Raw genomic sequence first — 10820 nt, forward strand, 5'->3', positions numbered from 1 at the left:
CTTCTAAAGTATCAAAGCTATTGCTTTCAAACTTCAAATATTTTCTTACCGTCATGAGGGTACTGTACCTGCCAAGTTCATTTTTACCTTGACCTTTGACTTTATTTATGATCAGATTTTATTAATACATTGACAAAGCAACACTTACCTGAATACCACAATGGATTCCACCCAAACAATACCCCACGCCCCAACCCAGAATCCCTGCCCCCCCATCCCCTCCCCCCAATTGTATTCCCCCTTTTTTATTTTTGAAAGATCATCTAATAAATGACCACACCCCACATTATACCCCATCTCAACCCCCCCCTACCCCCCCCCCAAAAAAAAAAATAAACGAAATATTTTTTGTTCCTTTTTTTATTTTTGAAGGACCGTCCAAACTTCCCTCCCAAGCTATTGCTATCGAACTTAAAATAAAATCTTATTAGTTTGTTTTATGTCTTTACAAATATTCAATAGATTGTGGAAAATATACCTGAGCCATTACCTTGACCTTATTGAATAATTTGAACAATTATCCCATGATGGCTTACGTTATACTGTCAAGCACTCGAATTGTCGAGCGCGCTGTCCTCAGACAGCTCTTGTTTCTAGATACATGCATGTTTAGGCAATTATTCTTTGTGTGCAGTTCTGACTATATTTGTATATGGAATGAGTGATGTATTGGACGTCATCATTGATGACGTTCAATCGAACGAATGATAAAGGGGGCTAACTTTCGTTAAGCTGGCGCATATAGTCGCGATTTGGGGCGCTTGAAAACTGGTCGGTAATTTTTGCTGAAATTTGACATGTAAATGGACCAGAATGCGATCTACCTGTTGGCGTAGGCGTTATACCTGGGAAAAATCTAGTTTTTGATTAAATCACGAAAAAGTTTCGCAAGTTTGACAAAACCGGAATTACAAAATGCGGTATGTGGATATACCGAAATCCCTACCGAAATCAAACTTTGATAAAAACAATGTTTCATCAGTGATTTCAGTGTATTTCGCAACAATCTATATTAAAATACGCAGTTTTTCGATAAATAATCAATATTAATGGGGATTTCGTGGGATCTCGGGATTCCTGGGGATTTTGGTAATTGCGGGAATGTCGGTATTTTTTCACACACGTCAAAATGGCCGACTTCGACAGAAAGAACGCTTAAAAGTATTTACAAAATAACATCATCACAAACGATGTAAAGTGAACGCTACTTATCCGTTTTGTAGATAAGTATACGATCAATTGGAAAACACTAACATTTGACATAAAAAAACGCCAGTGGATATGGAAATCTTCATCGTTGGAAATAGCAGACGGCGTCGACCAATGGCTGTCAATACAAGTTCGAAAAGAACGCGAGAAAGTATTAACAAAATAACATAGATGATGTAAAGTGAACGCTAATTCGCTGTTTTGTAGATAAGTATACGATCTATTGAAAAACCATAACATTTGACACAAAAACACCCGTGGATATGGAAATCTTCAGCGTAACGAAATAGCAGACATCACACGGCGTCTCATCTGGCCTTCTGGGTCTACGCTGTTTGCCAAGGCCGATAATATAATGAATGGAAATGCACAAACTCAGTAACTGGCAAGCATATATGCATTAGTAGGTTGTTTCGTGATTATTCAGAAACGACTACATAATTCTTTTGGTTCAGCCAGTGCAACTTAACAGAAATAAGTATAAAAAGTTTCTACATCTGACATCAATGTGCCAACTTAATACAAGGTAAGTTGTTTACATTATTTAAAATATTGCAAGCTTACAGTACTCAACAATAAACAGCTGGTACAATGTAATATCATCGTTTTAATTTTAATAAGCCCTTGGTTAATTACCCTTTTTAATGTTATGGATCAATGCATCTCTAACACCTTCAATCGACTTGTTCATGAAAAATATACACCCTCAGTGCATGTTATCCCATACACCATCAATCACTTACGAAGGCTCGATTGGTCATTCTCGGCTCGGGTACTACTTACCGGTACATGTACCCCGGGTACTCTTAACTTTACTTACATGTTCCCTGGGTACGGTAAATAAACTTAAACATACCCGCAAATATTAGATTGTATCCGAGTTGTATATCCGCCAAAAATCCGATGTCGTTAAACATGCTACCGATAACGTAAAACAAAATTGTTAACCTTAAACAACCTTCTCTTTTAAAAAATCTGCATCAACATGCTTTTTAGTTTGAGTGTTGAGAGGACGCCGTAGGAATAAGCAAGTAATCAAGAATACGTCTCTGTTTCTGCTTTTATTTCCTTCATGTAAAATGACGATAAGGATTGACGACTAACATTGACGACAATGATCACAAGCATTTACGACTAACACTGACGACAAGCATTGTTAAATTAACGATTTAATTTGAATAATAAGATTATAGTACAACAGATATGCTTTTCAAAGTATAATATAATAGCATACACTCATTAGAATAAGAGGTTTCATAAATAACATATGAAACATTTTCAATCAATATCGAAATATCTTATTCAATATTTATTACACAGCATGAATTAATTGTTAAAACATAATATAAATACTGAATATGGTGTTCCCCATTTAACGGACCTTGCAAACCAAAAAATGTTTCTTTAAAAAAAATCTATGACGGTTAAAAGTGAGCGTGCGATGTCGCGGAAAATATTATACTTGACGACGTCATACAATGACGCGACTTTAAACAATTTAAGATTTAAAATTTAATCACATCATTGATTTTAACAATGAGTTTTGATAAAATAAATGCCATTGAACAGAAAATTGACATAAATGTAAACATAATTAATTTTTACAAAATACCCGACAACAACCGATTTAGTGTTAAAATTCCCGGGTACGTTTTAGTATATTTACCGTACCCAGGGTACGAGCCTTACTAACTGTATTATTATTATATCTCACCGACTACAAGGTACCTTTACCTTGTTGTGTTTATCAACCTGGAATTTATGTAAAATCCGGCTTTCTTTACTTTTTTTTTTCATTCATTTGATTACGCAATTGTTGACGTACCTCGTGGAAAATTATTTGAATCTTTGGATTTTAATGGCGACAAGCTGGAAGTGTCAATTTATTTTAAAAACGAATCTAAGATTTTAAGTATTGTGTGTTTTTCATGCATAATTCAGTGTTTTCCAGAAAATTGAGTACCAGTAATATGGCCGGCAACTATGCAGCAAAACAAAAGCATTTATGACATTTACTTGATATATTTGGGAAAAGAAGCAGTCATGTAAATGTAAGAGTAAATGTAACCGGCAGAATCGCTGGCTGCCGGTATTTAAAGAGAACACTGATAATAGTAAACTAAATCTCTACGACACGATTACAGCGTTGTAAAATTGTGTTTTGGGTGATAATGGTTAGTAATTCATACAAATGTTATTAAAAAATATTGTGCTTTAAAATTAATTTTGAGAATGGGATGGAAGAACAGAAAATGAAGAGCATACAGGGATGGAAATAAGTGGTTTCCCATGAGCCCGGGGCAAGTAGATTTTGGCCTGGGCAACTCAATTTCAAAAGTTGGTAAACTTGTTTTTTTTTTAATCTTAAAACAATTCAGTGCAATAAAAATTGAAAAACAATTAATCACCATGGATCAATACTAGTTAAATAACATTCATTATATAGGAATAGGACATGATTCAATTCAGGCTCATAATAATACATCATGCATTGAACATGTGTATTGTCAGCAAATGTATATAATTATCTATTATTTTATTAAAAAAATATAATAATATTCACATGTTCATATTTCTGGGCTCGTTATTCTTTATCTGGGCAACCAAAATACTAAAGATGGTTGCACACAATAGTAAAAAGTTAGTTTCAATCCCTGGCATATCATTGTAACTTTATTGTTTAACTGCATTGCATTAAAATTGTGATTGAGGTAAGCTTGTTGTTTATAGTATATTTACTTTTGAGCTCGACTATTATATATGAAATATATATAGTGTAGCTATCCTACTCACCCCGACGTAGGTGCGCGCATTGGAATGTTTGCGTACCACCTCGAATATATTTCCTATGTCCATTGACATATTGCTTTCATACATGTATTTTGCTTCTTAACCAACATGACCCCAATGTATAAACAAAAGCAGATAACTGTATCAAGCATTTTGTAACAATTATGGCCTTTTTTTCACTAAGAATAAGCATATAATTGATAAATCTATTTTAAAGTTTGCGTACCACCTTTAAATTGCCACAACTTTTTTATTATGCTCTCCCCAAATTTTTTAAGGGGGGAGCATATAGTCGCTGCTTCGTCTGTCCGTCCATGCACAATTTTTGTCCGGGCTATTTCTCAGCAACTAATGACTGGAATTCAATTTAACTTAATGGGAAGCTTCACTACCAAGAGGAGACATGCATATTATCAGCCGGTTCTGGTCAGATGATTTTTCACAGAGTTACAATATATGGCCCTATGAAATTTTCCATTAACTGTACATATAACGCGATCTACCTGTTGGCGTATTCGTTATTACTGGGAAAAATCTAGTTTTTGATTAAATCACGAAAAAGTGGTGTTTTTTATTGCGCAATCGCTATAAACACGTGGCTTGGCCGGAAGTACATGTAGCCTTAATAGCAACCCCAAGACAATTCACCCCCAGGAGACAATTGACGGGCTAGACAATTCAAATTAGATTTTTCATACCCCAATTTTTCGATTTTCGTAATCATTTTTGTCGTACCCAAATGTTTTTCGTACCCAAATTTGTTCGTACCTAAAAAAAAATTCGTGCCCATTATTTTCGTACCCAAATGTTTTTTGTACCCAAATTTTTCGTACCCAATTTTTTTCGTACCCCTTTTTTTTCGTGCCCAATTTTTTTCGTACCCATTTTTTTCGTACCTAAATTTTTTTTCGTACCAAATTTTTTCCGTAACAATTTTTTTTTTTTCGTACCCATTTTTTTCGTACCCAAATGTTTTTTGTTCCTAATTGTTTTCGTACCCAATTTTTTTTTCGTACCCATTTTTTTCGTACCGAAATGTTTTTCGTACCCAAATTTGTTCGTACCCATTTTTTTTCGTACCAATCTTTTTCGTACCCAAATTTGTTCGTACCCAATTTTTTTTTCATACCCATTTTTTTCGTACCCAAATAAAAAAATCGTACCCATTTTTTTAGTACCCAAATTTGTTTCATACCCAAATTTTTATTTGTACACAATTTTTTCGTACCCAAATAGTTTTCGTACCCTAATTTTTTTTGTTTCCTTTATTTTTTTGTACTCTAATTTGTTTTCGTAACCAAATTAGTTTTTTTTTCCTGCCCATATTATGTTCGTACCCATTATTTCTTCGTACACAAATTTGTTGGTACCCAAATTTTTTCGTACCCATATGTCGTACTCAAATTTTTTTCGTACACAAATTTGTTCGTACCTAATTTTTTATTCGTACCCATTTTTTTCGTACCCAAATAGTTTTTCGTACCTTTATTTTGTTCGTACCCTTTTTTTTCGTACTCAAATTTGTTTTCGTACCCAAATTATTTTTTTTCGTACCCACTGCCCACATATTTTTTCGTACCCAAATTTTTGTCGAAATAATCGGCTTTCAATTTGATTTGATCTCCCCACTCATTCCATCCCGCGAAACCCTTAAGGTGTCGCAACTCTAGTATGGAATGAGTGATGTATTGGACGTCATCATTGATGACGTTCAATCGAACGAATGATAAAGGGGGCTAAGTTTCGTTAAGTTGGTGCAAATCACTGCGATTTGAGCGCCTTGAAAACTGGCCGAACACGTTTGCTGAAATTTGACATGTATATGTACCAGAATGCGATCTACCTGTTGGCATAGGCGTTATACCTGGGAAAAATCTAGTTTTGGAGTATTTTGTGTTTAAATATTTTTTGTGGGAACGGGCACGCGCTCAAATAAACATTGTGACGTCACTTCACGAACAGCGCTAGAGATCCGCCATCTTGTAACGCGACAAAGAAACTCAGTGTTATTAATTCAATAAACACAGAAAAATATGATTGTGTTTGATAATCATTAATACAAATGTCTATATTTTGTGCAGTGGATGTTTATTCAGACAGATACGGCAGAATTATGTAAGTATCTTTGTGTACTTTACAGTAGATTTGATAGTGGTAAACTACTGCGTACCGGTAAAGTTCAATCTAGCCGATTTTACTACGCAAGAAATTTAAGTATCTCACTGGCAAAATGAGCTTGACACATAAACAACAACCGGATCCGATTTACATTCACATAATATTGTGGGAATCCGATGCAATGCAAATTACTAATGTTTGATAACGTTTGATGAATTCGTTATATCAATATGCATTAACTTTCAAGGGGAATAATTTTAATTGAAATGTGCGATTCAATGACAGTGTTATATTGGGATAATAAGTCGTTTAGCCGTTATCATGATAAGTATTTAGTTTGTTGTGTTTCATTTTCATTAAAACATAGTTTTACTGTTTTATCCTTATAGTAAAACAGTTCAGTAGTCATTATATCTTGAATTTTAAATATTGAAATAGATGTCGGATATTTCATATTTTCGGACGTTGCTACGTAAGCTAGTTGTCAATATAATTATTTATATACTGATTTACCTTTTACGCATACAGTTGTGCAACTGTTGTCTACGTAATGATACGCTATTTAATGTCTATAATGTCTTCCTGCCCCTGATGATAATAAGTCTTTAACTCAACAAACCCCAGCAATGTCAATGGTCTGTCAACATTAGAAAAATATTAGCTAAAGAAACTTCAGCGTACAATTTATATAGTATTGACATACCTGTACGCTGAAGCCAACCCTGTATCGAAAGTCAACCAGAGTGGTAACATATTTATGTCACGCTATAAATCAAAGAATACTCATTTTCTTGGATACATTTCTACATATATTGATGAATGAATATAAATTACTGCACCGAGGAATATTTTAAGGTTCAAATGTTTCAAATGCATCTTACAATAGATGAAAATAACTCTCATCAGTCTGAAATTCACAATTTTGACACCATTGTCGCTTTGTCCAAGACTAGTTTTAATTTGGATACTTTCGAACGACCTTGACATTTTTTTGCTGAAATTGTAAACATCACTTTCGTTTTGTGAAATCTATTATTTGTGATTAACAACATAAGTCTGGTGGATTATAAAACTGATTTCAGTGTGAATCGGGTAGTTTTAAATATTTACTTTTAGTTTGTATTTACACTACAATTTGTTCACAAAACAAGCCAGAATATTCTAAAATACCGGGAAATGTCATTCTGATTTTGAAAACACTTGAGCACATGGTATGTTACTAAAAGTAGAAATACCATCATATGACCGTGAAATCTCGGGAGATTCGCATTTCAAGAAAGTCTGTCACATCGCTGTTTTTCTCCATGTGTAAGAGCAGAATAGATAAATTTTAAATGTTTAAGATAGTAGTTTGTGAAAGAATGTATCAGTTAAATGTGAAAAATGTCAATCTTTCCAATCAAGTGATTGATATGGGCCAATAACTGCATTTAAAAGCTGTTTTGGACCGGTCTTTGTTAACTGTCCACTTTTGGGCATTTTCTGGTTGACTTTCCTAATGGGGTTGGTCCATAACTATAAAGTCGCGCCAGTCAAAAGTCATAAAAAGCGACATTTAAAGTTATGGTAGCCAGAATTAGAAAAATATGTACAACTGAGCAATCAATCATGACAGACTGATGTCTCAGGTTAGTGCAGTGATTTTTCCACCAGATTCTCACCAAGGTGATCCCGGTTGATTTCACCACAATTGAATATATGTCAGTACACAAATAAATTATACAGCAGGTAATGACAATCGATAAATGTCTTAGTTTTAATTTAATTGTTCGCACAAATTTGGACACTCTTTGTGTCTGAGATATGTTGGGTTAAATGACCTTTACAACAAAACATACATCTCTGAATCTGCGATACATTACAGTTAAAGTTTAACACATGTAAAATACCAGTATTCAGATCTGAAAATATCCTTAAAAACTCGTATGGTATGAAATACATATATCTTGTGACGTATTTTCATTTTAAATCTTGAATTTGATGACTACTTGAATTTAATGACGACAAGTCGGACATGCAGTTAAATATTTTAATACGTCTATCGTGTGACATAATTTCATTTAAACTCTAGATTGTAACGACATTAGTCTGACGCGTGCGGCGTTATTTTGTTTAACAGTAAAACAAAAATTAAGTAGACTATCAAAAAAATACAAAAAGTGTACTTGTAAATAAAAACTCCTTCATTCCGTATAAAGATTGTACGTTACAGCAGAGCTCCAGATAACTTTTCTGAGTAATTTGGTTAATACCCACTACTTTTGAGTTCAATTGGGTATTTTCATATTCAATTGGGTACAAAAAAGTCGGTACCCACTACTGGGTACTTTAATTGACAATTGGGTACCTTTGTTTTAAAATTGGGTATGTTCATTGTCTTAAATTCTCACCTGCTTACCTGAATAAGCTGGTTGTAGTTCCACTCTAAATTGATTAGTTTCAGAGATTTTGTGTAATTATGTAGATGTATCCATAATATACAGTCTTGATTTAAAAAAAAAAGTTCAACGATTTTTTCCACCAGTTTTCTTACAATGTAAGCACTGACAGCGATTGCCTCCGACATAATATCGTCAAGAATTAGTTTCACTATATTTTCCGATTCTGATTTTGTGTTGCCTGCGGTTAAATATCTTAAAATTGAGTTCCTTTGTTCCTAGGATACGATGTTTCCATTTTTAAGGCCTCACGGTTTTGACATTTTCACAACAATAACACGTAGTCACAAAGACACTTTTTTCCGTACATATTATTGTGCTGAAGGTTATACTGAAAGCACTTGGACAAAGCGGAAAGAATCCGGGTATTTCTGACCAGGGTATTTCCGGGACAAATTTACTCGTTATGCAAAGGAAAAATATGATATGCGTAATCGGCAATTTCAATTGGGTTTCGGAACGCATGGTTTTATTTTTCTATGCGTAATCGGCAATTTTACATTGGGTATTTACACAAATGCGCACCTTATCTGTAGCTCTGTTACAGTAATCTGTGAAACAAAGTCATTAATAAAAAAAAAAAATATGTTTGACCACAACGGTGGCTAATAATGTTTACGAAAAATACAAACAATATAGATTTATCTATTACATAACATGTTAGAATTTTATCATGCATTTATAATCACTCATAAAGAGATTTCAATAAACAGTTACATGCATAGACAGTTTTTTTAAGCCAGTGTCTTTTGAATTCAGAAATTAATCAAGATAAACCATAAAATTGGGAAAAATAGATAGTAAACCATAAAATTTAGAAAAATGAGGCATTATTAATATGATTATAAATAACAGAATTACAATAATATTGTTTAAAAGTGCATGATTGAGTGCATTTTTAAATTTATATTATAAAATGCTGCTTGAATTTATTTTTACCATTCACAGGGCTTTTTTTCCTTCTTTATGAGTGGCCGTGGAAGGACTTTTCACAATTTTGAAAAGGACAATTCACAAACCTAACATGGCCGTGAATTTTTACAAAATGGGCCATTTTTCACAATTTTAATAATTTCACGACTCGGTTTTTCACAATTTTAAGAAGTTCGCGACTCAATTTTCACAATTTTGAAAAGTTTCGCGACTCAATTTGTCACAATTTTGAAAAGATTGCAACTCATTTTTTCACAATTTTGAAAAGTTCGCGACTCATTTTTTCACAAAATAAGGGGGCCAGGGCCGCTTCACAAAGTCAGGAAATAAAGCCCTGTTTCATATGTAAAAAAAGAAATATAATCTGCTAATGCAAAATATGCGTAAGCTGGTTTATGGTCATTTCGTAGCAAAAGAGAAGAAAATAAGTGCATTAAATAAATGAATTCATATTTTTGTATCTGGAATAGTTGTACTTTAAATAGATCCTCCACCCTTTTATGGCCGAATAAGGGCTAAATTGCTTTCCGACTTGAAATGAAAAGGCATATTGGTTGATCGTGTAGCGTTCATGTGCAAAATTTGAGAGCCAATCGATAAAGCTTGTTGATGCCAAAACAGGTAATAATAATAATTTATTATCAGGTACATGTACACAAGCAAATAAGTATATTTAACCCTTTCAGTGCGGGAACCGAATTTTAAAGGCCTTTGAAAACAGTTTGGATCCAGATGAGACGCCACAGAACGTGGCGTCTCATCAGGATCCAAACTGTTTGCTATTCTGATAGTATTCTTTGAAAAAAAAATGAAGAAAATGCTGATTTTAGAAATTCAGCAGACGACATTTTAGCAGACGACAAATTTCCCAGCATGCAAAGGGTTATTAAGATGCTTAAGTTGTGGAAGACTCATAATCAGGTTTGGTGTCCCTCAAACCCTAAGCGTCTTGTAATTCCTTATGCAGTTTGTATAGATAGTGCCGCATCCTGACACGTAAAGCTTGTGCTTTGTTGGCAGCGTTAGTTGGCTGTTAACAGGTTCATTGTGGTTATCTCCAACATCAGTCTGTCCGTCTGTCCTAGCCACTATCTCCTACACCATAAGCACTAGAACCTTGAAACTTAAACACATGGTAGCTATGAGCATTATGTGCGACCCTGCACTATTTGGAATTTTGATCTAACCCCTGGGTCAAAAGTTAAAGGGGATGGGGTGGAGACGGGTCAGAGATTTTCACTCATTTTTAGCTCGACTAATGTATATGAAATATATATAATGGAGCTATCCTGATCACGTCGGCGTTACCGTTAGCGTGCACATGTTAAAGTT

Source organism: Dreissena polymorpha, chromosome 8, assembly GCF_020536995.1.
Source record: "Dreissena polymorpha isolate Duluth1 chromosome 8, UMN_Dpol_1.0, whole genome shotgun sequence".
NCBI lineage: Eukaryota > Metazoa > Mollusca > Bivalvia > Myida > Dreissenidae > Dreissena > Dreissena polymorpha.